Genomic DNA, 25988 nt, shown 5'->3' on the forward strand with positions numbered 1-25988 from the left:
GGGCTTAATTCATTTAGAAACCGTCTTGAACATTGATAGAGCTTCAATCAGTGTACCCAACCATAAATTCTCACCTGTTTCACGACTGGTTCAGGCTCACTTGAGCATTAATAGATTTTTTTTTTGTCCATACAAATGAGGTGATAATTCATTTCATGTGTAATTGAACAAATTTCAGTGATATTCATGGAGCAGTTAAGTTGTACCAAATTGTCTAATGTACCTAGTAATTTTTTTTAACAAAAATACAGCTGAAGTTTTATTTTGATATAATAAAGAAGTAACTCAAGAAATAGAGGTTATGGTACATTTGTTACTGCTTTGAAGAATAGTAGACTTGAAGAGACTTTACAATATTCCATTGGGGCAGCAACCACAATTGCTATTTATTTCTGTTTTTCCTTACCGTTCTTTAGGTACTGTAAGGAGTACCTTAGCAGTGAAATCAGTAAAACTTTGGGAGTTTCTAGGTTTGGCTAATAGGAAGTATCATCAGGGCCCAGTTTATAAGCATGCATTTCCCAATTCCGTGTCCCAGCGTGCCAATAGAGAGTATTAAACATGTTTGTCCTAAAAGTTCTGTGTGAGCTCTTTCCTTCAAACCGTTTATCTCATGTCTCCCATGAACCTTACCTTCCACAAGCATAAAATCCTTCACTGAGGATTAATTGTAATTGCTTGTATTGAGAAGATGTTTTTGTATGTAGTTTCTCGAACAGAGTCCAGGGGAGGCCCTAAGGGCATGTGATATATCCACTGTTTTCTTCTGGGAATTCTTTCTGGTGAAGGCAGAAGAGGTTTTAGTTTCATCTACGTCCACACAGGGCTTCTCAGGTGATTCACTGGTAAAGAATCCACCTGCCAATGGAGGAGATGCAAGATTAATCCCTGGGTCAGGAAAGATTGGCTGGAGTAGGAAATGGTAACCCACTCCAGTATTCTTGCCTGGGAAGCCCCCTGGACAGAGGAGCCTAGCGGGCGACAGTCTGTGGGGTCGCAATAGAGTTGGACATGACTTAACAACTAAACAACAACAACCCTCCACACAGCTGCCAGAATGTGCTTTTAAAATGTAATCCTGATGTCACCCACCTCTTTAAATCCTTCAATGGCTTCTTGTTGGCTACAGGTTCAAACCCTTTTATGGCCTGTGAAGCTCTTTATATTTTGGGCCAGGCTCACCTTTCTGATCATAGAAACGGTGCACAATCTCTTGAAGCCCCCATGCTGTCCACGCCCATGTGCTTTGTAGATGTTGGTGCTTCTGCTTACAATAACCTGTCCATTCATTCATTCATTCCTTCAGTGAATAGTTCCCAGGAACACGCTATATTCCAGGATTGAGCTGGATCTCCTTCTTCTGCCTATTTCTTGTACAGTTTAATTGTGAACTGTGTCATACATACAGATGTAGAGACACATCTGCTCAGTCTATAAAATAAATCAAATACCTGTGTGCCCACTGGCCAGATGAGGAAATAGATTTCAATACCTCGAGAGGCCCCCGTGTGCTCTTCTCTGATTGCACTGACCTCCCACCTTTTCCAGAGGGGGCCACTATGCTGAAAAAAGTCTTATATCTAAAATCCCCAGGGTGAAACAGATCACCAGCCCAGGTTGGATGCATGAGACAAGTGCTCGGGGCTGGTGCACTGGGAAGACCCAGAGGGATCGAGTGGAGAGGGAGGTGGGAGGGGGGATAGGGATGGGGAATACATGTAAATCCATGGCTGGTTCATGTCAATGTATGGCAAAAACCACTACAATATTGTAAAGTAATTAGCCTGCAACTAAGAAAAATAAATGGAAAAAAAAAGAAAACTGTCAAAAAAATAATAGTAAAATAAAATCCCCTTGCTTGCTTTACAATGTTACTGCCTAAATTGTGTCCCTAAAAACTACATTGTTTAGTTTCCTCTGTTTTTGAATTTTACATAACATAGAATCATGCTCTCCCTGGTCCTTCTGTAACTTACTTATTTCAATCAGTATTTCATTTTTGATACCCATATTGATGTGTGTAGCTATAGTCTATTCATTTTCATTGATGTATGATTTTTCATTGTGGGAGGATATCAGAGTTTTTGATCTTCTATTGATGGGTTTCTAAGCAGTTTAACAAAATAGCCAAATTTTGTCTAATTCATTTCTACCTCTGAAGAGATGCTCTCCTTCTTTAATTCTTTAATGTGGTAAATCACATAAATCAACTTCCTAATATTAAAAAATGTTGCATTCCTTCCTGTGTACTCTTCAAGGCTTATCTGAAATACTACATTGTCTTTGAATTCTTCTCTGATCTTCTTTCCTCCCTCCTAATTCTTTGCTCCAGAAAAGTGCTTTCCCTCCCCTAACCCCCATGTCATTCTGTAGGTATTTCATTGTGGGCATTAATATTACATTTTAATTATTTCTTTATAAACATATCTCTCCTATCACATGAGCTCATCAAGATGACAGAATCTTTTTCTCCAGATTCCTTATTATTTTTGCACTAATTTAAATTAAACCAACCTGTTCTAAACCCTACCTCTTAGTAACAGATATGAATCAAACATCTGCCTTCAACTTTGGACAGCCTGGCTCATTACCTGGAGGATCCTTTGGGCCCCCAGACTTGCACTGTGGCCATAAGAGCCCCATTCTCAGCTAGGACAAAGTAGTGATGCAGGCCATTTAGAATGTGGAAAAGCAGTGAAGATATGGCCCTAGTTTCTGAATCAGATATATGGCAAAAATATATTCATTCTGTGCTTAGTCACTCAGTCGTGTCTGACTCTTTGTGACCCCATGGACTATAGCCCTCCAGGCTCCTCTGTCCATGGGGATTCTCCAGGCAAGTATACTGAAGTGGGTTGCCAGGCCCACCTCCAGGGGATCTTCTCAACCCAGGGATTGAACCCAGGTCTCCTGCATTGCAGGTGGATTCTTTACCAGCTGAGCTACCAGGGAAGTCAGTATTCATTCTACTAGGTTATTTTGCAATTCATCAAGCATTTACAGTGTATTAAGTGATATTCTATGCATTGAGGCTGTGCAGTATTTATGATAGTACATCAGTTGAAGTGTGCATGCTAAGTCGCTTCAGTTATGTCCGACTCTGCAATTCCATGGACTGTGGCCTGCCAGGCTGCTCTGTCCATGGGATTCTCCAGGCAAGAATGCTGGAGTGGGTTGCCATGCCCTCCTCCAGGGGATCTTCTTGACCCAGGGATTGAACCCATGTCTCTTACATCTTCTGCGTTGGCCTGTGGGTTCTTTACCACTAGTGCCACTAAAAGCCATATTATAAAATACATTTAAGAAAGAGGTAAGTTCCAGTAAGTTTTCTGAATATGCCTTCTCTGTCATAGATTCTTATTTACTTCCACAACTCTCCAAATGTCTAGAATTTGGCAGAAACAAATATATATTTCATCTAAGAGGTTTAGTTACTCAAACTACATCTTTATAATAGTCATTTATTTCATGGCTTTGAAGTTGGTGCCCTAAGGATTTAGTATAGAGAAGTTCCAGGAATGCGTTAGAAACCTAAGGAAAAACTCCCATTGTGACTAGTTAATATCCTCAGTTTTGGGAATAGCAGCCCATCTTTTGACCATTATATAAAATTTGAGCTGCATGTTGAAAACCGTGTGCCAAGAAGTACCATTAGGCTCTGTGTGGCTGAGGCTTCATCAGCTCTTGTGATTAACTTTTTGCAGTAAAGGAGATGGTAGTCTGTCCTTTGTATAGCCCAGGAAATGCCTGCAAGCCTTTCAACTTCTGGCTAATTCAACCTCTACCCACTCTAGGGAAATGGACAAATCCACAGCCTACATCTCTTCCCACTGTGGACTCCTTAACAATCAAATTCTGAAAAAGCAAACCTCCCTACATGATTTCTTGCTGGAATAATGAAACCCATCTCAGCCCCTGCTTGACAATTTTATTTAGAAAAGGAGAATAGCCATGTTCAAAAATCTGTACAATTTGACCTTTCCAAAAGCGAGAGGTTTTTCCTCACCAAAGTGATTCATTTGAGCCTATAATTTGTAAATGAAAGCCCCAATGAAAAGAACCAAGTGACTATTCCTCTGAAAGCTTTTTGGATGAGCTGGAACTGCCCTTTGGCATTAAATCCCCTCTTCCAGACCCATTTAAAGATTCATTTCGCATGGTCTTGGAACCATGGGTAGTGTGCAAAAGCAATAAACTTAGCAAAGCTACCAAGGTATAAGCCTAGTCTGTACAAGTATTCTCTTTTCATCTTCACACCAGCCCTAGAGGTAGATGCTATTATTTTTACCATTTTATAGATGAAGACCCTGAGACACAGAAAAATGAAACAAATTGGCCCCTCCCCCTCCACGTCCTCTTCCATTACCACCACCACCACCATCATTGTTATCACCACCATCATCATCTAGTGCCTACTGTGTGCCTATATTCAGTTATTTATTCTTTTTAAAGCTCATTTCATCTTCATGACAGTTCCGTGGAGCCAGCACTACTAATTGACCAAAGGAGGTTTACTCCAGATTTCCTTTGTCATGGCAGCCAGGAACATGCAGAAGCAGATAACAGAAATCTCTGCAGCCACATTTGACTCAGCACTGTTAGTGGAGCTGCGGAGGGACAAAATTATAAAGAAGCGAAGTTTATGAGTGCCTCACTACCACTTCGCCTCTCAGTGCTGGTGCCTCTTCCTCCCAGTGAGTGCCTCCCTCACCCCCTCCACGGGTACCCAGGGCCTTTGTGATATCCAGGAATGCCCCGTGTCTGCCACTCCACCCCCATCCCCCTGACTGCACCAGTGTTAAGGGTCCCCAGTACCTTGGGCCTCATTCAACTCTATACCTACATCAAAACTGATCTACATCAAAATCAATCATCAGAACTCTATACCTCCATCAAAACTGTGGGTTCTCCCTCATACTTGCTCTGTTGTAAGGTAATGTGCTCTCTTAGGTCAAATTTGTTGTGGGTGTGTGTTTAGTCACTAAGTCGTGTCCGACTCTCTGCGACCCTGTGGACTATAGCCCACCAGGCATAAGATTTCCCAGGCAAGAATACTGGAGTGGGTTGCCATTTCCTTCTCCATTAGGTCAAATTAGAATAGTAGTATCTAGTAATAGTCTAACAATAGACCAGAGTTCTCTCTCCGTCCAACCTTACCAATAGTTGAATTGTCTGGTTTAAAAATTTTGGCATCTGCTGGGTACTTAATGGCATATCATTATAATTTTAATTTGCATCTAATAAGGTCTAGTTCAACTAATAAGGTTGAATATTTTCTCATGTTTGTTAGTTATTTCTTCCTTTTTGTATAACTCTTATTCATATCTTTTGCTTATTTTTCTATAGAGTTGTTGATCTTTTGCTTATCAATTCCTATGGATACTTTGTGAACTCTGGATTCTTCTATTTTGCAAATAATTTCTCCTTGCATCATTTATTGAATCCCCACCCATCTCCAGTGCTCCTTTGGTCATATAATACATGTCAGATATGTAGGCGGCTGTCTCTGGACTCTATCCTCTGCCAAGACCAGACTGTCTTAATTATTTGGGCTTTTGTAATTTTTTTATAGTGTGTTTGTTCTTCATTATATGGTTTTCTACTTTTTACTATTTCTTTCCTTCTACTTTATTTTTTAATTATTTTGCTATTCTTCATCTTCCATCTTAAGGTGGCTACTTAGCTTAACAATTTTCACTCTTATTATATAATATAAGCATTTAATTCTTTACATCATCCACTGAGTACTGCTTCGTCTCTTCCCTCAAGTTTTCATAGTGATGATTATTTTCACTGTTATTAGTTCAAAATATTTTGTTTTTTATTATCATTACTTTTTTGACCTGTGAGTTATTTAGAATGATTTACTAATTTACACAGTTATTTGGAATCAGTTTGTTCCTTTCGAGGCTTGCTTGTAATCATCTCTAGGGCAGGTGCAGAGCATTTGAGCTGATTTGACCATTAGTCCAGGACCCTAGGGCTTACTGGGTGGCATTATTGGTAAAGAACACTCCTGCCAATGCAGGAGATGTAAGAGATGCATGTTTGATCCCCGGGTTTGGAAGATCCCCTGGAGGAGGGCACCGCAGCCCACTCCAGTATTCTTGCCTGGAGAATCCCATGGACAGAGGAGCCTGGTCAGCGTGGGTGCGCTACAGTCCATAGGATCACACAGAATCGGACACGACTGAGGCAACGCAGCAGCACAGAGGACCCTAACATTCTTCTTCTTCTTGGCCCTTTCTGAGCTGTCTGTCCAATGCTCCATGTATTAGTAAATCTTTCCACTCTGCTTGAACACAAATTATTCCCAACTTCATATGAGAAACTCTTCTCTCTCTCTCTTTCCAACACTCCTCTTTCATTCTTTCTTTCTGCATTTTGCCCTGAAAATTTTAGCTGCCTTGTCCTCCCCAAATTCCAGATTTTGTCTCCTCAATTCAGCAAGGTCACTGCTTGGTTCTGTTTGAGCCCCTCTGATCTGTGGCCTGAAAGTTCTCTCTGGAGAATGAACTGGGCAAGTTCAGGTCCTACCTTGCTTGTTTTCCTTCTCTCAAAGGTTCCTTTCTGCTGTTGCCCGTTGCCTGGTATTCAAAATCAATTTTTTCCTAATATCCAGCTTGATTTTCTCATTGTGAAGAGTGGAGGATAAATCCAGGTCCTATTTTTCCAACATGGCCAGAAGTGGCAATTGGTCATTCCTGATCTTTCTTTCTTTCTTTTTGCTTAATTTATTTCATTTCATTAAACATCTTAATCCATTTTTTGTTGTTTATTTGTAACCTACGTTTGAACATCTCCTTCTGCCATATGTTGTTTCTGCTGTGTCTTTCTCAAGATGCCTTGTTTCTTTGTATGTTTATTTTTGCCCAGGGGCAACTCATTTTCTCTCGCATTTTATTTGTGAGAACTCTTTGAGACCTGGGATAAAGATAGTTTACTTTAGCATTTGTATTTATTTCTACTCAATGCCTGGGATTACTACCAGTTGAGGATACTCTAAATAATATTCTCAGCTTGAAACATTTTGGGCCACCCAGGTGCTGAGAATGAAGACTGAAAACCTACGTTAATTCTGCCTTTGGTTCCAAATTCTGGGGATAATTTCTTCTTTTCTCAGTGCCGTATTTCAAGACTTATTTCTTGTGTATGTAATGGGGCAATTGTTGTGGATGGGGATTGTCCCATTAAAATCTTCAAATTGGGCAGGCATTGGGCTTTATATTGTTATTCATGCCCTTTGAGGCCATATAATGCTAAGCTTGAATGTCACTTAGTTTGGTAGATATCTTCAGGGTAAAAGCAAACTCCAGTTCTGCCTACTTCTCTTGGGTCCCCAAATTTGTATATACTTTTTTGCCTGAAAATTTCTTACTCTTTTACAAGCTCACTAATGCATTTAGTAAGATTTGTGAAAATATCTTATCCATAATGTTTAATTATACTTGATAGGAAGATCTTTTCAGATTACCATATTGCTTTTTGGGGGCTACTTTTCTATATTTTTCTGTTACACATCTCTTACTGTTCTAAATTATAAGTAATAGAACCACAAAATTTACTATCCAAACTGAGACACTTCTGAGAGTGAAAAATGGGTAGTCAATGCTATTAACTATCTGAAGTTAGATTAGTGAATCCATAAAATATTTCTATTGAAAAATCACCCTCAAAAATAAAATATTTTCTGACAACAACAACAAAAAATATTTTCTGATAAAAAATTTAATGTGCACCAAAGTAAAAAAATCTTTCTGTTGTTTGCCAAGACATTAAAATAAGCAGAATAACTGTTCTTGATACAGCTTTTTGTACTTAGGTCACCTTCACCAAGTCTATGCCTAATGTCATGTCAGTGGTATTTTTCTTAATATTCTTTTTTTTTTTTCCCTAGCATTATCTTAGAGCCTCAGCATTTTGCTTCTTCAGTTACCTAACTGCCTACCTATATATTTATGTATGTGTATTTCTTAACATAAAACTATCTATATATTACAGCTTCTATTTCTCTTGATAGAATATCATAGTCAAGTGCAAAATTATTACATAACAACCAACTATAAGTTCATATCAGTAGAATGAGTTTCTCAATTCAGTAAGAATTTCGGTGTTAAAGTTTCAGAAGATCTGTCTCAAAATCAATTTTGGAGCACAATTATAGAATTTTAAAGGTATATCTTTTATATTGCTTGTTTCCTGCTGTCAGATATTCATTTAGTTCCTTCCTTGCTTTGGCAGGGATGTATTTCATGTCCTTCCTATTTGTGAGTGTTGTCTTATTTAATAATTGCAACTCTCTACAAATTTCAGAGGCTGAGATTTCTGTATTTCGTTTGTTGAACACTTGATTATGGATTTATGACTTTATTTTGAACAAAGTACAATCAGAATTTAGAAGACCTGTTTCTAAAACTCCTATGCTTTTTTGTAGGACACTTAAGTAGATTTATAAAGCATGAAAAACCTGTCTGATGTCAGCAATTTCATATCATTTAAGCTAGTTCTTTAAAGTCGCAAACATTTCTCAAATCCAATCGGTCACAGGCAACAAAAGACGAAACTACTTACTTCCCTGATGTAATCGTTGGTTTTTTTTTTTTTCCATATAAGCTTTTCTTGTTGTTGTTGTTTAGCCATTAAATCATGTTGACCTCTTTGAGGCCCCATGAACTGTGGCCCGCCAGGCTTCTCTGTCCATGGGATTTCCCAGGCAAGAATACTGGAGTGGGTTGCCGTTTCCTTCTCCAGGGGATCTTCCTGACTGAGGGACTGAACCCTGGACTTCTGCATTGCAGGCAGATTCTTTACCACTGAGCCACCGGGGAAACCCCATATAAGATTTATCACAACATTTTTGTAGTTCTGTTACTCTAACTCTTCATATGTAAATTTTGCTAATTTTGACATCTATAGCTTATATTTCTCTGGGTATAAATAGAAGTCTATTTGAGCACAGTCACGAATTATATGTGTGCAATAACCAATCACAGTTGCCTTTCAGCATTAAGTCTCTCCATTTGCTAGGAACATTATGTCTTAAAGTGTAAACTCTGTTCACTGCATGTAGCAAACACGTTGCAAGATGGAACCAAGGGAGTAGAGAGGGAAGGTCTGCCCAACTCTTCCTATCTCCTTTTTTTTTTTTTTTACAGTTTTTCTAATAATGCTGCGTTTTTTTAAACATGAAAAATTGAGGACAAAATAAACCAGATAGATGCAGGATAATAGGCATAACCTGAGACATTCCGGGTAAGCCGGAACCTATGTTCAGCCTAGGGTTTCCCTGGTGGCTCAGAGGTAAAAATCTGCCTGCTAATGCAGGAGGTGCTGGTTGGAGCCCAGGGTCAGGAAGATCCCTTGAAATAGGAAAAAGTAACCAATTCCAGTATTCTGGGAAATCCAATGGACAGAGGAGCCTGGCAGGCTACAGTCCATGGGTTCCCAAGAGGGGGACACAATTTAGCAACTTAACAACAAAAGTGTTCAGCCTAATTACAGCTGGACAGATATGTCTCATGTGTGTTTGCAATTCCAGGGCTAGCTGAGGGCCTCCTTGTATCCTAGGTTCTTTTTTAAATTTTTTTCGGTTGTGATGAGCAGCATGTAGAATCTTAATTCCCCACCTAGGGATCGAACCTGTACCTCCTGCAGTGGAAACACAAAGTCTTAACCACTAGACCACGAAAGAAGTTCCTATCCTCGGTTCTTAATACATACTTGTTGGGTAAACTACTCCAAAATAGCCTATTTGCTTGGCTAAGACTTTCTTTGCATTAATGCAGAGGAATGAGGATGGGCAGGTTCTTTGTAACAAGACCCTCTGACCTCCTACCACACAGGAAGCTGCTTCCTCTGCTAAGACTTAACTGCAAGCAGATGACCCCCTGTTGCTATTTTGGAGCATTTTTTTCTACAGACCACATGTATTGAACTCTACAAGCTGGCTCTATCAATTCTTTCAACCCATACACACTGCTGAGACCAAACTTTTTTTCTTTTTTTCTGAGCCCTTCAAACTATGTGGACTCAGTCTAAGAAGAACCCTGAGGTCGTAACACAGACATAGTTTGCAGACTCACCTGGCTTGACTTGGCCACAGTCTTGACTGAAACTAAAGGCATATTGGTGGTTCCAGCTGTTCCTCTCTGGGGACTGTTGTCCATATTTCTCAAGATGCGCCTGACAGCAACTTTGGTATAAACGTCTCTCCTGTGATCTATCTTTGAAGGCTATGAGCTATGCACACCCATGTCGGCCATGGCTTGTGCTCTGGAACACTTGGAGGGGCTGGAGGAGTCTCTCTGCTGTTACGCAAGTGAGACTGTGAGCCTCATACTCAGCATTTGGCACCCATTCTAGCTCAAGGCAGAGTCTACCTTGGTTTTATTCTGACTGTGGCTCCTATAAGTTTTTTTTTTTGTTTGTTTGTTTTAAAAAGGTAATGCTTTGGAAGTTAGAAAGTTAAGGAGGTAGGAAGCTGGGGGAGATTTCTTTTGATGAAGAGGTACCCATTAGATAGTTATTTAAATATTCATAGAAAGGCAGATCTCTGCTGGGCACTGTATTAGAAATGATCTCTGTCCATCTTAGGCAGTTCTCCAGGAAACAGGCATCATTAGCATTTGGACCATCCATCTAGCCCACCAGGAGTGTTTCCTAGCACTTTGGGAAAACTCTGAGATGTTTTAAAAAAATAAAAAAGTGGAGATGGGGGGCAAAGAAGTGTCATAGGACATTGTGATCGATTCCTCATTTGCAAACCTCTTGTCACTGGCAGGACTTTGAGAAACTGCCTGCTCAGAGATCTTAACAGGAATGACAGTGACTAGACTCTGAACTCAGACTACATTTATGCCATTAAAAAATGAACAGCTATTTGAGATTGAATTTATCAACTTAAAAGATGCAGAATTTGTGCTGCAATAGCCTTTTGTAAACAAAGTGTCACTAGAAAACTCAAATGTTTCTTAATTCTTTTTGAAGAAATGCATAATTCTTTCATGGCTTTCATGTTGTTCCCCAATAAGATTTCATGTATGAATTGTGACCTTGTGTAACATTTTTTCTCAGACTTGGACCAGTAATGGAACCATTTTTAAACTTAATTTCCTTTTAATTCCTTCCAATTACTAGGCACTGGTCTTTGTGCCAAGAACCAATCCAATTGGTACATTTTGTGAAGGCTGTGGAATCATGTTTCTTTAAACCACACATGATACCCAGAAGGCATTCTAACAGATCTGCCCTCATCACTGTCCTTAAAGTTAGTTATTCTTGATTTCAAAAGAAGTTTATCCCAGGGCAGTCCATGGCACATGTGCGTAACAATAGTCTTTCAAGTTTTCCCCATCTGCTGGTCGGTTAGTGGTCTCCAAGTAACAAGGATCATGTTGGATTAAGTATTTTAAGCACAAAATAGCATAAGAAATCATTGGTAACCCTTATTGGCAGGCTTATCACAGGAATACCAAATATGGGAAGGCTTTTGAATCACAGATGCCCAAAATATGTTGTTAAAATCTAAGACTTATAAAGGGTTAGCAACTTTTGTACATCAAAGGCTACTCTCAAAAGATTGAAAAACAACCTGGAAGATGGGAGAAACTATTTGCAAATCATGTATCTAATATAGGATTAATTTCCAAAATATATAAAGAATTCCTAGAGTTTTCTGGTAGCTTCCCTGATAGCTCAGTCAGTAAGGAATCTGCCTGCAATGCAGGAGACCAGGGTTTGATCCTTGGGTTGGGAAGATCCCCCCGAGAAGGAAATGGCAACCCACTCCAGTATTCTTGCCTAGAGAATCCTGTGGACAGAGGAGCCTGGTGGGCTTCTGTCCATGGGGTTGCACAGAGTCGGACATGACTGAAGCGATTTAGCATGCATGCATGCACTGGAGAAAGAAATGTCAACCTACTCCAGTGTTCTTGCCTGGAGAATCCCAGGGACAGAGGAGCCTGGTGGGCTGCCATCTATGGGGTGGCACAGAGTCAGACACGACTGAATCGACTTAGCAGCAGCAGCCAGTTTTCTTCTTGGAAAATCCAATGGCCACAGGAGCCTGGCGGACTACAGTCCATGGGGTCACAAGAGTCGGACACAACTAGGTGACTAAACCACCAGAGTTCAACAACAAAAATCCAATTCAATTCAAAAATGGACAAGAGTCTTGAATAGATATTTCTCCAAAGAAGATATACAAATGGCCGATAAGGGCATGAAAAGATGCTCTACACCAGCGGTCCCCAATCTTTTTGGCATCAGGGACTGGTTTTGTGGAAGACGATGTTTCCATGGACTATGGTGGGAGTAGTGGGGATGGTTTCAGAATGATTCAAGCACATTATAATTAGCATGCACTTTATTCCTATTATTGTTACATCAGCTCCATCTCAGATCATCAGGCATTAGATCGCAGAGGTTGGGGACCCCTGCTGTACATCATTAGTCATTAGACAAGTGCAAATAAAACCATGATGAAATATCAGTTCACATCTGTTAGGAAGTTCAGTTCAGTTCAGTTCAGTCGCTCAGTCATGTCCGACCTTTGCAACCCCATGGACTGCAGCATGCCAGGCTTCCCTGTCCATCATCAACTCCCAGAGTTTACTCAAGCTCATGTCCATTGAGTTGGTGATGCCATCCAACCATCTAATCCTCTGTTGTTCCCTTCTTCTCCTGCCTTCAATCCTTCCCAGCATCAGGATCTTTTCAAATGAGTCCATTCAGGAAGGCTATTATCAAAAAATAGAATATGAGTATTGGCAGAAATGTGGAGAAATTGAAACCTCTGTGCATTGCTGGGAGAAATGTAAAATGGTTTGGCCACTGCAGAAAACAGTTTGGCAGTTCCTCAAAAAGTTAAACATAAAATTGCCATATTATCCAGCACTTCCACTCCTAGGTATATACTCAAGAAAATTGAAAGCAGACTTGAACAGATACTTGTACACCCATGGTCCTGGCAACATTCTTCATAATAAGTAACAGATAGCAACAATGCAAGTGTTCAGCAAGAGATGAATAGAAAATATGGTATATCCACACAATGGAATATTATTCAACTGAACTGTATGCTAAATTTAAAGTATATGGTTAAAATAAAGTTAAAATAGTGACTTTTATACTAAATATATTTAACCACAGTTTAAAAAAAAAGGAAAAGGAAAGGCAAGCAGTTTTCAAGGACATAAGTCCTTGAGGGTTTCTACTACCATTAGACCCTCCTTTTTTCCCTTAATAATTAATGGGGTAATAATTAGTGAATTGAGTTTTATATGGAAAAATTTCCATGGACACAAATAAAGTAAAGGTCTTTGCAGGCTGAAAGCTGGGATGAACACAGATGCAGGAGAGACACAAATGTCTGCCCTTGTTCCAGGAATAGTGACTGGAGTGGGACAGACAGTGCAGAAAGGCACCTTAGGATATTTTGCAGCTTCCTCCTCAGGGGGCTGCCCAACCCCAGGTTCAAAGCCCCAAAGTTATCTTTATTGTAATCTTTTATATGATAAGGAGGAAGCCTCCTAGATTTTCAGTCAGTGAAGTAACAAATGGATTAGAACTTTGGTCATGCCATTCTGCCACTCATAGGGTGAGCACCTAAGGGCCGCTATTTGCTGAGTGATGAACTTTGTGGCAATGGCGCTTCACTCTTCCTCCTGAAGCCATTTTCAGCATTCCCGAGACTTGGAAAGGCCATTGGCTAGGATTAGGGAGCAAGCTTGGAAGAAGAGGGCACAAGTGGCTCATCCTGACCTTGATAATCAGAATCCTGTTTTAAGCTCCATGCTACTGCCTTTAAAGAAAAGCCATTGCACAGGGAGAGAGATGAGTTTGAGATCACAGGGAGGACATGTTTCATCATCTAATCCATCCTCCCAAGTACTGGTGTGAATCCTTCTCAACAGGGTGAGGTTCTGTACCCCTGGCTTCACATAATGATCCAGCTTATGTCACCTCTCTTGGAAGGTTATCCTACAACACAAGGGGTGCCCACTGGCATGCAGTCTGATGAGCAGAGAGAGATTGGACCTTCCTTTCTTTGCGTGCATATGATCAGAACGCAGTCAAGTGGAGGCAAATGAAATGACAGTTAGGGCTCAAATTTGCATTTTCTCTGTTCATTTTATTTTGATAGAAAGCAAGCATGGAATTGCCTAAATTGAACTCAGGAGACTGGAAATAGTCGTGATTGTAATGCAGTGTAATTGTGAAGCCCAGACTCTTTGTCTCATGTTATTTAACCTCTTTTTGGCCTTTCCAAGGAATATGGTAGAAGAGGGGTTCATATTGGTTTCCAGAGCTGGAAAATAAAAGCCCCATAATTCACCTAGTACCCACATTGCTCTGTCATCTTCATGTTTTGTTAGAGAGTCAGTTAAAAAAAGTAGATAAGACTCTTCCAGATGTTTCCCTGACTATTTTTTTTTTTTTTTTGTAAACACATTTCTTTTGAAAGAACTCTAAATACACTTGCAGATTTTCAAAGCCCAGATTTTGCACAGTTCTAATGTCAACCCTGAAGGGCAATCACAGACTGAGCCATAGAAAGAGGCACCATCAAAATATCACATCAAACTTAAGCTTCGTGTAAGTTTCTTACCTGAAATAAACATTAAAACCTCATGAAAAAGCATAAGAATGTTCTAAAAATATAGGTTTATCACTAAGGTGATATGGGAAGCTTAGGGATGGTATAGTGAGAAGGCAGGAGAAAAGATTTGATAGAAGGCACTAGACAAAAATAGGATTTTATTATATCAAGAATTCCATTTGTAACTTTCATTTTCTTTCTTCTTGAGAAGTCTTTGAGAATCCATGGAGAAGAACAGGGTGAGCAGAAATCAGGGGAGAAGCTCTGGGTTACCATGACAACACGACTCTTGACTCCATCTCTATCACCCATCATTGCCTTTTGGATTACTGCAGAGATCTTTGACATTGGAATTAACACATCCTCCTAAATCTGAGGATAATTTAAAGCTGAAGAATAGAAAAGTCTCTAAATAGTACAATGAGCTCATCTTTACTCAGAAAGATGTGTAATGGTCACAATGCAACATAATTGAGATAGTTCCTTATTTCTCCCCCAGTAAAGCTGTCATAAACCACTGCAAAAGCTCTATAAAAAGTGACAAGGCTATAGAAATGTCTATTGTAAAGCATCGATAATTAATGATAATGGTTTGGGCCAAATAAATTTGTAAAAGAAAGTAAAACTTCAGATAATGTGAAAAATGTCAGAGTAGTATTTATAATCTAAATTTCAGTAACAATATAAACATGATTATTACTCCTATTCTGGTCCTGCAGGTGAATTAAATAATGAGCATGCATCTATACAGACCAGTCTACAGAGTTCAGTAACTGCTTAATGAGCCATTAAGCACTTCTTTATAAAACTTTAAACTTCACTACCACACTCTATTTTTGCTAGTCTGCTAATTCAGGGGAAATCTATGGACCTGTTATTTTTTATTTGTGCATGCCTGCATGTGTACTCAGTCATGTCTGACTCTTTACAACCCCATGGACTGCAGCCCACCAGGCTTCTCTGTCCATGGGATTTTCCAGGCAAGAATACTACAGTGGGTTGCCATTTCCTACTCCAAGGGATCTTCCTGACCCAGAGATCAAACCTGTATATCCTGCATCTCCTACATTGGGCAGGCAGATTGTTTACCGCTAAGCAAACTGAGAATCCTATTTGTCTGTAATGTCCACTAATTTGCCCTCTCTAAGTTATTGCTTTTGTTTTTCAACAAAGTGATGACATTCCTAGCTCTTGATTATTCTAAACTAAGTAAAAATAAATATAGGCTCTTTCCCTTCTGTCCTGGAGCTAGTAAGTCATAAACATTGTTTGAATTACTGTGAAGAAAGGTCGAAATAAAAAGAAAGATCAAATTGAAAGCCTAACTCCTGCCCTCGATGGTCTTGGGATCCTGTTGAAAAGAGCTCCCTGGCATTGACCAAACTGTGAGGTTTGAGGACACAGTCCTTGAACTGCCAAGTGTGCCCAAGACTTCTGACACCAACTGCAAGGAGTTAGGGTCCAACTACAAAATTAGAGGAAGAGTCCAGAAAAGACTACTCTCACTTCTGACACCAACCGCACGTTTAGAGGGTTCCCAAAATCACCTCCAGGTCTGGTAATTCACTAGAAGGACTCAAAGACTCGCTGAAAGTACTCACAGGTACATCTTGTTATAGAGGATATGGATTAAAAGCATACAAAGGAAGAGATGCAGAGGGCAGAGTTTGGGGAGAGAGGGGTTCCAAACGTGAAGCCTCCATTGTCTTCCCTTGTGGAGATAGAATGTGTTACCCTCCCAGTTCAATGTGTGACAATATGCCCTGTGTTTTGGTATGCAGTTTTTCCTGGGGCTTCATTGCGTAGACATGATGGATTAATTTCCAGCCTGGCTGAACTTGGTCTCTAAGTTGATTGATACCACGTGACCCAAGGCCCCTGAAGTAAATCACGTGATTGATCTTCCAGGCATGGCCAGCTCCCACCTTAAGACTATTGGGTGTGGCCCTATGATCTGGTGTGACCAGTCCCCACTCTACACAGAGATATCCCCAGCAGATACAATACAGATTACTTCCCAGAAGCTGAGGTTAAAGCTAGATCTCTTTGGGCGAGGCCATATTCTTTATTGCACAGGAGTCAAGGCAAGTCTGAGTGAAGAGGAAGTACTAAATTATGTGGTATGTAGAGGGGAGCTTAGTATGAGCTTGGATGACCAACCAAATACTTGAGGAGCAATAGAAGGAACATGGACTACCCCCAAACAAGAGAACATCTGAGGACATGACAAATGTCTTTTAAAATGTGAAGGGCTAGTGTGCACAAAAAGATGATTCTTACCCTGTGTACCTCTTGGAAATAGAGTTGAATGTCAGTGGGTTAGAAATATAAAAATGGTATAAGTTCAGTATAAGAGAGAACTTTCTAATAATTGAGGCTATTTAAAAATATTACCCAGGCTGCCTTGAAGTTTTCAGTCATTAAAATTATTCTGGCAGTAAGCAGATCACCTATAATAGTAGCAGTCCTCTTATTAGGAAATACAATGACCCTTAAGAATCTTTTTAACTCTAATACTCTATGGTTCTAAAATTATTTTTCTAGTCTTTCTTTTATTCTCAATTAAGAATTTTTATTGAAGCGTAAGTTACATAGCATTGTGTTAGTTTCAGGTATCAGTCAGTTCAGTCACTCAGTTGTGTCTGACTGTGACCCCATTGACTGCAGCACTCCAGGCTTCCCTGTCCATCACCAATTCCTGGAGCTTGCTCAAACTCATGTCCTTCAAGTTGGTGATGCCATCCAATCATCTCATCCTCTGTTGTTCCCTTCTCCTCCTGCCTTCAACCCTTCCCAGAACCAGGGTCTTTCCCAGTGGGTCAGTTCTTCATATCAAGTGGCCAGAATGTTGGAGTTTTAGCTTCAGCATCAGTCCTTCCAGTGAATATTCAGGACTGATTTACTTTAGGATTGACTGGTTGGGTCTCCTTGCAGTCCAAGAGACTCTCAAGAGTCTTCTCCAACACCACAGTTCAAAAGCAGTAATTCTTTGGTGCTCAGCTTTCTTTATGGTCCACCTCTCACATCCATACATGACTATTGGAAAAACCATAGCTTTGACTTAGATTGGACTTTTTTCAGTAAAGTAATGTCTCTCTTTATAATATGCTGTCTAGGTTGGTCACAGCTTTTCTTCCAAGCAGCAAGCGTCTTTTAATTTCATGGCTGCAGTCACCATCTGCAGTGATTTTGGAGCCCAAGAAAATAGTCTGTCACTGTTTCCATTGTTTCCCCATGTATTTGCTATAAAGTGGCATGATCTTCGTTTTTTGAATGCTGAGTTTTAAGCCAGCTCTTTCACTCTCCTTTCTCATTTTCATTAGGAAGCTCTTTAGTTCCTCTTCGCTTTCTGCCTTAAGGTTACTGTCATCTGCATATCTGAGGTTATTGATATTTCTCCCTGCAATCTTGATTCCAGCTTGTGCTTCATCCAGTCCAGCATTTTGCATGATGTGCTCTGCATATAAGTTAAATAAGCAAGGTGACAATACAACATGTATACAATATAATGATTCAATATTTGTATATAATTCAAAATGATCACCATAATAAGTCTAGTTAATGTCCACCACTGTAAGTTGCAATATGTTTTTTTCTTGTGATAAGAACTTTTAATATCTTCTCTCTGGTTGTTGTTTAGTCACTAAGTCATGTCCAACTCTTCTGAGACTCCATGGACTGTAGCCCGCCAGGCTCCTCTGTTCCTAGGATTTCCCAGGCAAGAATACTGGCATGGGTTGCCATTTCCTTCTCCAGGGGATCTTCCCAACTCAGGGATCAAACCTGAGTCTCCTGCATTGCAGGTGGACTCTTTACTTCTGAGCCACCAAGGAAGCCTCAGTCTACTCTCTTAGCAACTTTCAAATATGCAATGCAGTATTATTACTAGTTATAATCACCATGCTATACATTACATCCACAAAGCTTACTTATTTTAAAACTGGAAGTTTGTACCTATTTTTCAACCTTGTATCCTAGAATCAGTGAGTTTTCTAAATTGTGTTCTTATTACAAGAATTACCTTTAAAATGTCTTATGTCATACCTGAGTGCTACAGTCTTGAAATGAATGTATGTTTTCCTGAGCAGAACTTAGATTTAGAATATAGTATTTCAGATTCTACGAACTGAGTGATCAATGACTAGACCAGGATGGAAGTTTTTTCTTGTTCTAGATAAGAAGGAATGAATTGTTAACCAAAAGAATAAAGTAAGAAAGTTTTCATGAAACACATTTAATTTATATAAGTGAACCTATATTTTATAGCCACTTCAGAAATTGCAAATATATCTCATTAAGTGAGATTGAAGCAGGTAAGTTAGGATTTTAACTTGAAACCTTCTGTTAACTCTAAATTCAAGTTACATTATATACTCCTTTTGAAAAATTCTGAGTCTGTTCCCTGTTTACCGCTGGTCTTTGTCATGAAGTAGGCTGAATTAATGTGAATTTTATCTTATTCAGATAAACAGAACACTGATATCCAGGATCAAATGGATTCATGCAGCCCAAATTTCCTTAGATTTCATCCTCCTATGTGTATAAGGATAGATGACTAAAGTTGTAACTCTGATTTCCTTGGCCTTAACCCATACCTACAATGTAAACCCTCCAGTTTATATAAACTGTCTTTCTATCCAGATCATTTTTGATGTACCTCAGGGAGCTCTCATGAATGCTCATCATGTAGTCCTGCTGGGGACAACTACTGCTTCACCTGGAATAGCCCTGTTTGGGCACGATCACTGTTCTCCTGCCTCTCACTGGGCACAGTCACCAAAGCTGTTGAGCCACCATGATGCCAGCCCTGGCTAACCAGGATGGCAAGGGGAAGAACACATCTCTCCCTGCATCAGAGGCATCCCTAAATGGTGCTGTTTGTGCTAAGGGTTCTATGTTGATGTTGTCTTTGCTGTTGTTCAGTCACTAAGTTGTGTCTGACTCTTTGCAGCCTCATGAACTGCAGCACACCGGGCTTCCCTCTCCTTCACTATCTCCCAGAGTTTGCTCAGACTCATGGCCATTGAGTCAATGATGCCATCCAACCATCTCATCCTCTGTCTGCCCCTTCTCGTCCTTCCCTCAGTCTTTCCCAGCATCAGGTTCTTTTCCAGTGAGTCAGCTCTTTGCAGCAGGTGGTCAAAGTATTGGAGCTTCAGCTTCAGCATCAGTCCTTTTAGTGAATATTCAGGGTTTATTTTCTTTAGGATTGACTGGTTTGATCTCCTTACTGTCCAAGGGACTCTCAAAAGTCTTCTCCAGCAATACAGTTCAAAAGTATCATAAAATTAGGGCAGAAATAAATGCAAAAGTAACAAAGGAGACCATAGCCAAAATCAACAAAGCTAAAAGCTGGTTTTTTGAGAAGATGAATAAAATAGACAAACCATTGGCCAGACTCATCAAGAAAAAAAGGGGAGAAGAATCAAATCAACAAAATTAGAAATGAAAATGGAGAAATCACAACAGACAACACAGAAATACACAGGATCATAAGAGAGTACTATCAGCAACTATATGCCATTAAAATGAACAACTTGGAAGAAACAGGAAAATTCTTAGAAAAGTGTAACTTTCCAAAACTGAACCAGGAAGAAATAGAAAATCTTAACAGACCCATCACAAGCACAGAAATGGAAACTGTAATCAGAAATCTTCCAACAAACAAAAGCCCAGGACCAGATGGCTTCACAGCTGAATTCTACCAAAAATTTAGAGAAGACTCAAACTCTTCCAGAAAATTGCAGAGGAAGGTAAACTTCCAAACTCATTCTATGAGTCACCAGCACCCTAATACCAAAACCAGACAAAGATGCCACAAAAAAAGAAAACTACAGGCCAATATCACTGATGAACACAGATGCAAAAATCCTTAACAAAATTCTAGCAAACAGAATCCAACAACATATTAAAAAGATCATCCATCATGACCAAGTGGGCTTTATCCCAGGGATGCAAGGATTCTTCAATATTCACAAATCAATCAATGTGCTACACCACATTAACAAATTGAAAGATAAAAACCATATGATTATCTCAATAGATGCAGAGAAAGCCTTTGACAAAATTCAACATCCATTTATGATAAAAGCCCTCCATAAAGCAGGCATAGAAGGAACATATACCTCAACATAATAAAAACCATATATGATAAACCCACAGCAAACATTATCCTCAATGGTGAAAAACTGAAAGCATTTCCCCTAAAGTCAGGAACAAGACAAGGATGCCCACTCTCACCACTACTATTCAACATAATTTTGGAAGTTTTAGCCACAGCAATCATAGAATAAAAGGAAATAAAAGGAATCCAGATTGGAAAAGAAGAAGTAAAGCTTTCACTGTTTGCAGATGACATGATCCTCTACATAACGGAGAGGATCTGCAACCCTAAAGACTCCACCAGAAAATTACTAGAGCTAATCAATGAATATAGTAAAGTTGCAGGATATAAAATTAACACACAGAAATCCCTTGCATTCCTATACACTAACAATGAGAAAACAGAAAGAGAAATTAAGGAAACAATTCCATTCACCATTGCAATGAAAAGAATAAAATACTTAGGAATAAATCTACCTAAAGAAACAAAAGACCTATATATATAAAACTATAAAACACTGATAGAAGAAATCAAAGATGACACAAATAGATGGATAAATATACCATGTTCATGGATCAGAAGAATCAATATAGTGAAAATAAGTATACTACCCAAATACCCATAGAGATTCAACGCATTCCCTATCAAGCTACCAATGGTATTTTTTTCAGAGTACTAGAACAAATAATTTCACAATTTTTATGGAAATACAAAAAACCTCGAATAGCCAAAGCAGTCTTGAGAAAGAAGAATGGAACTGGAGGCATCAACCTGCCTGACTTCAGGCTATACTACAAAGCCACAGTCATCAAGACACTATCATACTGGCAAAAAGACAGAAACATAGATCAATGGAACAAAATAGAAAGCCCAGAGATAAATCCATGCATCTATGGACACCTTATCTTTGACAAAGGAGGCAAGAATATACAATGGAAAAAAGACAATCTCTTTAACAAGTGGTGCTGGAAAAACTGGTAAATCACTTGTAAAAGAATGAAACTAGAACACTTTCTAACACCATACACAAAAATAAACTCAAAATGGATTAAAGATCTAAATGTAAGACCAGAAACTATAAAACTCCTAGAGGAAAACATAGGCAAAACACTCTCTGACGTAAATCATAGCAGGATCCTCTATGACCCACCCCCCAGAGTAATGGAAATAAAAGCAAAAATAAATGGGACCTAATTAAACGTAAAAGCTTTTGCACAATGAAGGAAGCTATAAGCAAGGTGAAAAGACAGCCTTCAGAATGGGAGAAAATAATAGCAAATGAAGCAACTGACAAAGAATTAATCTCAAAAATATACAAGCAACTCCTGCAGCTCAATTCCAGAAAAATAAGTGACCCAATAAGAAAATGGGCCAAAGAACTAAACAGACATTTCTCCAAAGAAGACATACAGATGGCTAACAAACATATGAAAACATGCTCAACATCACTTATTATCAGAGAAATGCAAATCAAAACCACAATGAGGTACCATCTCACACCAGTCAGAATGGCTGCTATCAAAAAGTCTACAAACAATAAATGCTGGAGAGGGTGTGGAGAAAAGGGAACCCTCTTACACTGTTGGTGGGAATGCAAACTAGTACAGCCACTATGGAGAACAGTGTGGAGATTCCTTAAAAAACTGGAAATAGAACTGCCATACAACCCAGCAATCCTACTGCTGGGCATACACACCAAGGAAACCAGAATTGAAAGAGACACATGTACCCCAATGTTCATTGCAGCACTGTTTACAATAGCCAGGACATGGAAGCAACCTAGCTGTCCATTGGCAGATGAATGGATAAGAAAGCTGTGGTACATATACACAATGGAATATTACTAAGCTATTAAAAAGAATGCATTTGAATCAGTTCTAATGAGGTGGATGAAACTGGAGCCTATTATACAGAGCAAAGTAAGTCAGAAAGAAAAACATCAATACAGTATATTAATGCATATATATGGAATTTAGAAAGGTGGTAATGATAACCCTATATGCAAAACAGAAAAAGAGACACATATACAGAACAGACTTTTGGACTCTGTGGGAGAAGGCGAGGGTGGGATGTTTCGAGAGAACAGCATCGAAACATGTATATTATCTAGGGTGAAACAGATCATCAGCCCAGGTTGGATGCATGAGACAAGTGCTCAGGCCTGGTGCACTGGGAAGACCCAGAGGGATCAGGTGGAGAGGGAGGTGGGAGGGGGGATCGGGATGGGGAATACATGTACACCCATGGCTGATTCATGTCAATGTATGGCAAAAACCACCACAATATTGTAAAGTAATTAGCCTCCAATTAAAATAAATTTTTAAAAAAAGACAGTATCAATTCTTCAGTGCTCAGCCTTCTTTATGGTCCAACTCTCACACTGGTACTTGACTACTGGAAAAACTATAGCTTTAACTAGATGGACCTTTTTTGGCAAAGTGATGTCTCTGCTTTTTAATATGCTGTCTAGGTTTGTCATAGCTTTTCTTCCAAGGAGCAAGCAGCTTTTAATTTCATGGCTGCAGTCACCATACACAGTGATTTTGGAGCCTAAGAAAATAAAATCTGGTACTGTTATATAGTATTTAATATAGAGTTCTATAGTATTTAATAAAGAGCTGTATGAGAGAACAGTTAGGCTAACTGTGACTACTCTTAGCACCTCCACCAACAGATGGTCTCAGGTTAGGTGAACTCATACCAGGCAGCATATTGGTTGGGTCATGAAGGCTGGTCCTTCACTTGGCAGTGGGTGTTTCTCCACAGGGTCCTCTTCTAAGCTCTCCTCTGATGAGCAGTCTCACCATCTTCCACACTGCTGCATGCCAATGCTGGCAGAGGCACCTCAAACACAGATGCCAGATGCAGGCAGCTATTCTAGCCAATGGTTTATTCTGAAAGCCAAAGTCATCCTCACTGGAAGACCTGAGAACCATGCTTCTCTATCAAGGTTTCCAAGATTACACACTCTCGTTCTTAGCATCCCACAGCACAGACCTGCTCACACTGTTTGCAGTACAAATGGAATAATATCTGAAACTGAGTCAAAAGCCCTTTAACGTCATGAACTCCTTTTGGGTATGCCAGTAGGATAGCTTGGCCTGTACCAAGCTTTGGGCTATTCTGCAGTACCAGAAACCAGAAAATTCATGCCCTGAAATGTTGGCATCCTTGAGGGGAACATTGCTGAGAAATGGCCATTCCTGCAGAGCAGACATCTTCCCATGCAAAAAGGCGTGTGAAATCTTCTCCCAAACATGTAAATGTCTGTGAAGCAACCCTGAACAGGGGACCACCCATCCTTTACAGGGAAATAAACTCAAGCAAAGTGATTTTTCCCTTGTGGACATATGTGCTTCAGTGTCACAGCTCAGTAGTCTCACAAGTAAAGACAAGCAGAGGCATGAGAGTTGCCTTCACCTGGGGGCCTGGTGACTCAATCTACCCTCTGCATAATGAACACTCTTTCTAGTGAGAGATAAAGAACCACTCAGATGTTGAACATCTAGGCCAGAAGCACTGGGTTATAGTCCCGGTGTCTTGGGACCCTTGTCCTCAATACTTGAGCTGGTCTCAGGAGGACACTGGTGACTCTTCAGACAATAGTAGAAAAGGATGTTCACAGACCAATAGGATGTGAATGGGAAGGAGGCAGGGTCAGTGGGAGAGAGGGTATAGAGGAGCCAGAAACTAGGCCAAGTTCATGACTTTAGCCTATCTCTGGTCCTTCTTTTCCTTTCTGTTCTTTCTTCCTGTTTTCTCTCCTCTTCCCTGGTAGTCAGCGGGTAGATGAGGGGCCTGGTATTTGGGGTCTAAGGCTGGGAGATTATAATCTTGGAGCTGGATCCATCCTTAGCATCTCTTGCCCAGCATCTCAAGCTGTGTTTGGGGCTCTACAATACATTCTGGCAGTTTACAGGTAAAATGGGTAGAAAATGGGAGAGTTTCTAGAATTCAGTGTAGCTCCAGAGTCATATCCTTAACAACATGAGGGATACCAGAATTTTCCTGGCATATAAACACTGGTTGTTATCTTGATCTGACAACTATAAGAATTCTGTGTGTATGGTTTCCATTCTTCAATGCCAATGATGTATTGCTTAAAAATAAACAAGCACTGTCTCCTTTTTCTAAAAAAGAGCATGCCTGTGTGTATGTCTGGGAGGTCACATGTGTGTATGTGTTTGTGATTTTTATGTCTGCTGCCCACAGGAATCTTTCTCTTGCACATTGTTCTGGAGATTAATTTTCAAGATTAACTAAGTTCCTTTCCTTTCATTTTATAGGAATATAAGTCACTTGCTTTTTTCTGTGCCCTCATTGTGTTTGCATTGAAGGAGGCATATTTTTGAAAACAGATCCATGTCTGTAAGTGGACATTTATGGTTCTCTCCCACAAGAATGAGGCCTTGAAGAAGGGCTGGCCCATCCATGGTGCTGTATTTGAGTTGCTCAACTTGGTGATTCAGAGCTCACTACTCTTCAAAAGAACATGGTCAGTAGATGCCTTTCTTCCTATGTCCAGAGTTCTTCACCTCCTTTCTGGGGAAGAAATATATTTAACAGCTGTCATGAAAGGAATGTCTATTTTCTTATGAAATTATCTGGCCAACATCATAAATGTATGACTCTGGCGGCCCTGTACCAACTTACCAGTTGGGACAGTTTCCCAACTCTCAGCGTCAGTGAACAATGATCTTGAGATTCCAGATTGTCCTTTCAGAAAGGAATTGAGTTCTGCTGGGTTCAGGGGGAACCTCAAGCAAATATATACCTGGATACCTGCCACGTAGGAGACTCTCAGCCAAGAAGAGAACTGTGCTATACCCATTGAAGTCCGGGTGTTCCCAGCCATCAGGGAGTTACAGTGATGGTGGGTAGCTCCCAGTCTTGAGGGTCTTTCTTTATCACATGCTGTTTCAGATTTGCTCTTCTTTCATTAGCTTTAATGGATGGTATGATAATGTGTTGGTTTTTAAAATTTTATTTATTTTTGGCTGTACTGGGTCTTCATTGCTGCTCTCAGGCTTTCTCTAGTTGTGGGGATTACTCTACAGAGTTGCAGTGCACAGGCTTTTCATTTCAGTGACTTCTCTTGTTGTGGAGCATAAGCTCTAGGCTCATGGACTTAAGTAGTTGCAGCATGCAACCTCACTAGCTATGGAGCACAGGCTTAGTTGCTCTGTGGCATGTGGAATCTTCCCAGACCAGGGACCGAACCTGTGTCCCCTGCATTGGCAGGTGGGTCCTTAACCACTGGACTACCAGCAAAGTCAGATAACGTGT

The 25988-nt window shown here is 39.9% G+C and overlaps 1 protein-coding gene across 1 annotated transcript in view; it reads left to right on the top strand.

Annotated features, from left to right (window-relative positions):
- KIF26B (kinesin family member 26B) overlaps window positions 1-25988 on the top strand; it is a 521091-nt gene that overhangs the window by 462348 nt on the left and 32755 nt on the right. The gene's annotated exons all lie outside the window — the stretch shown is intronic.

This window comes from Cervus canadensis, chromosome 13 (genome assembly GCF_019320065.1).
Source record: "Cervus canadensis isolate Bull #8, Minnesota chromosome 13, ASM1932006v1, whole genome shotgun sequence".
Classification (NCBI taxonomy): Eukaryota; Metazoa; Chordata; class Mammalia; order Artiodactyla; family Cervidae; genus Cervus; species Cervus canadensis.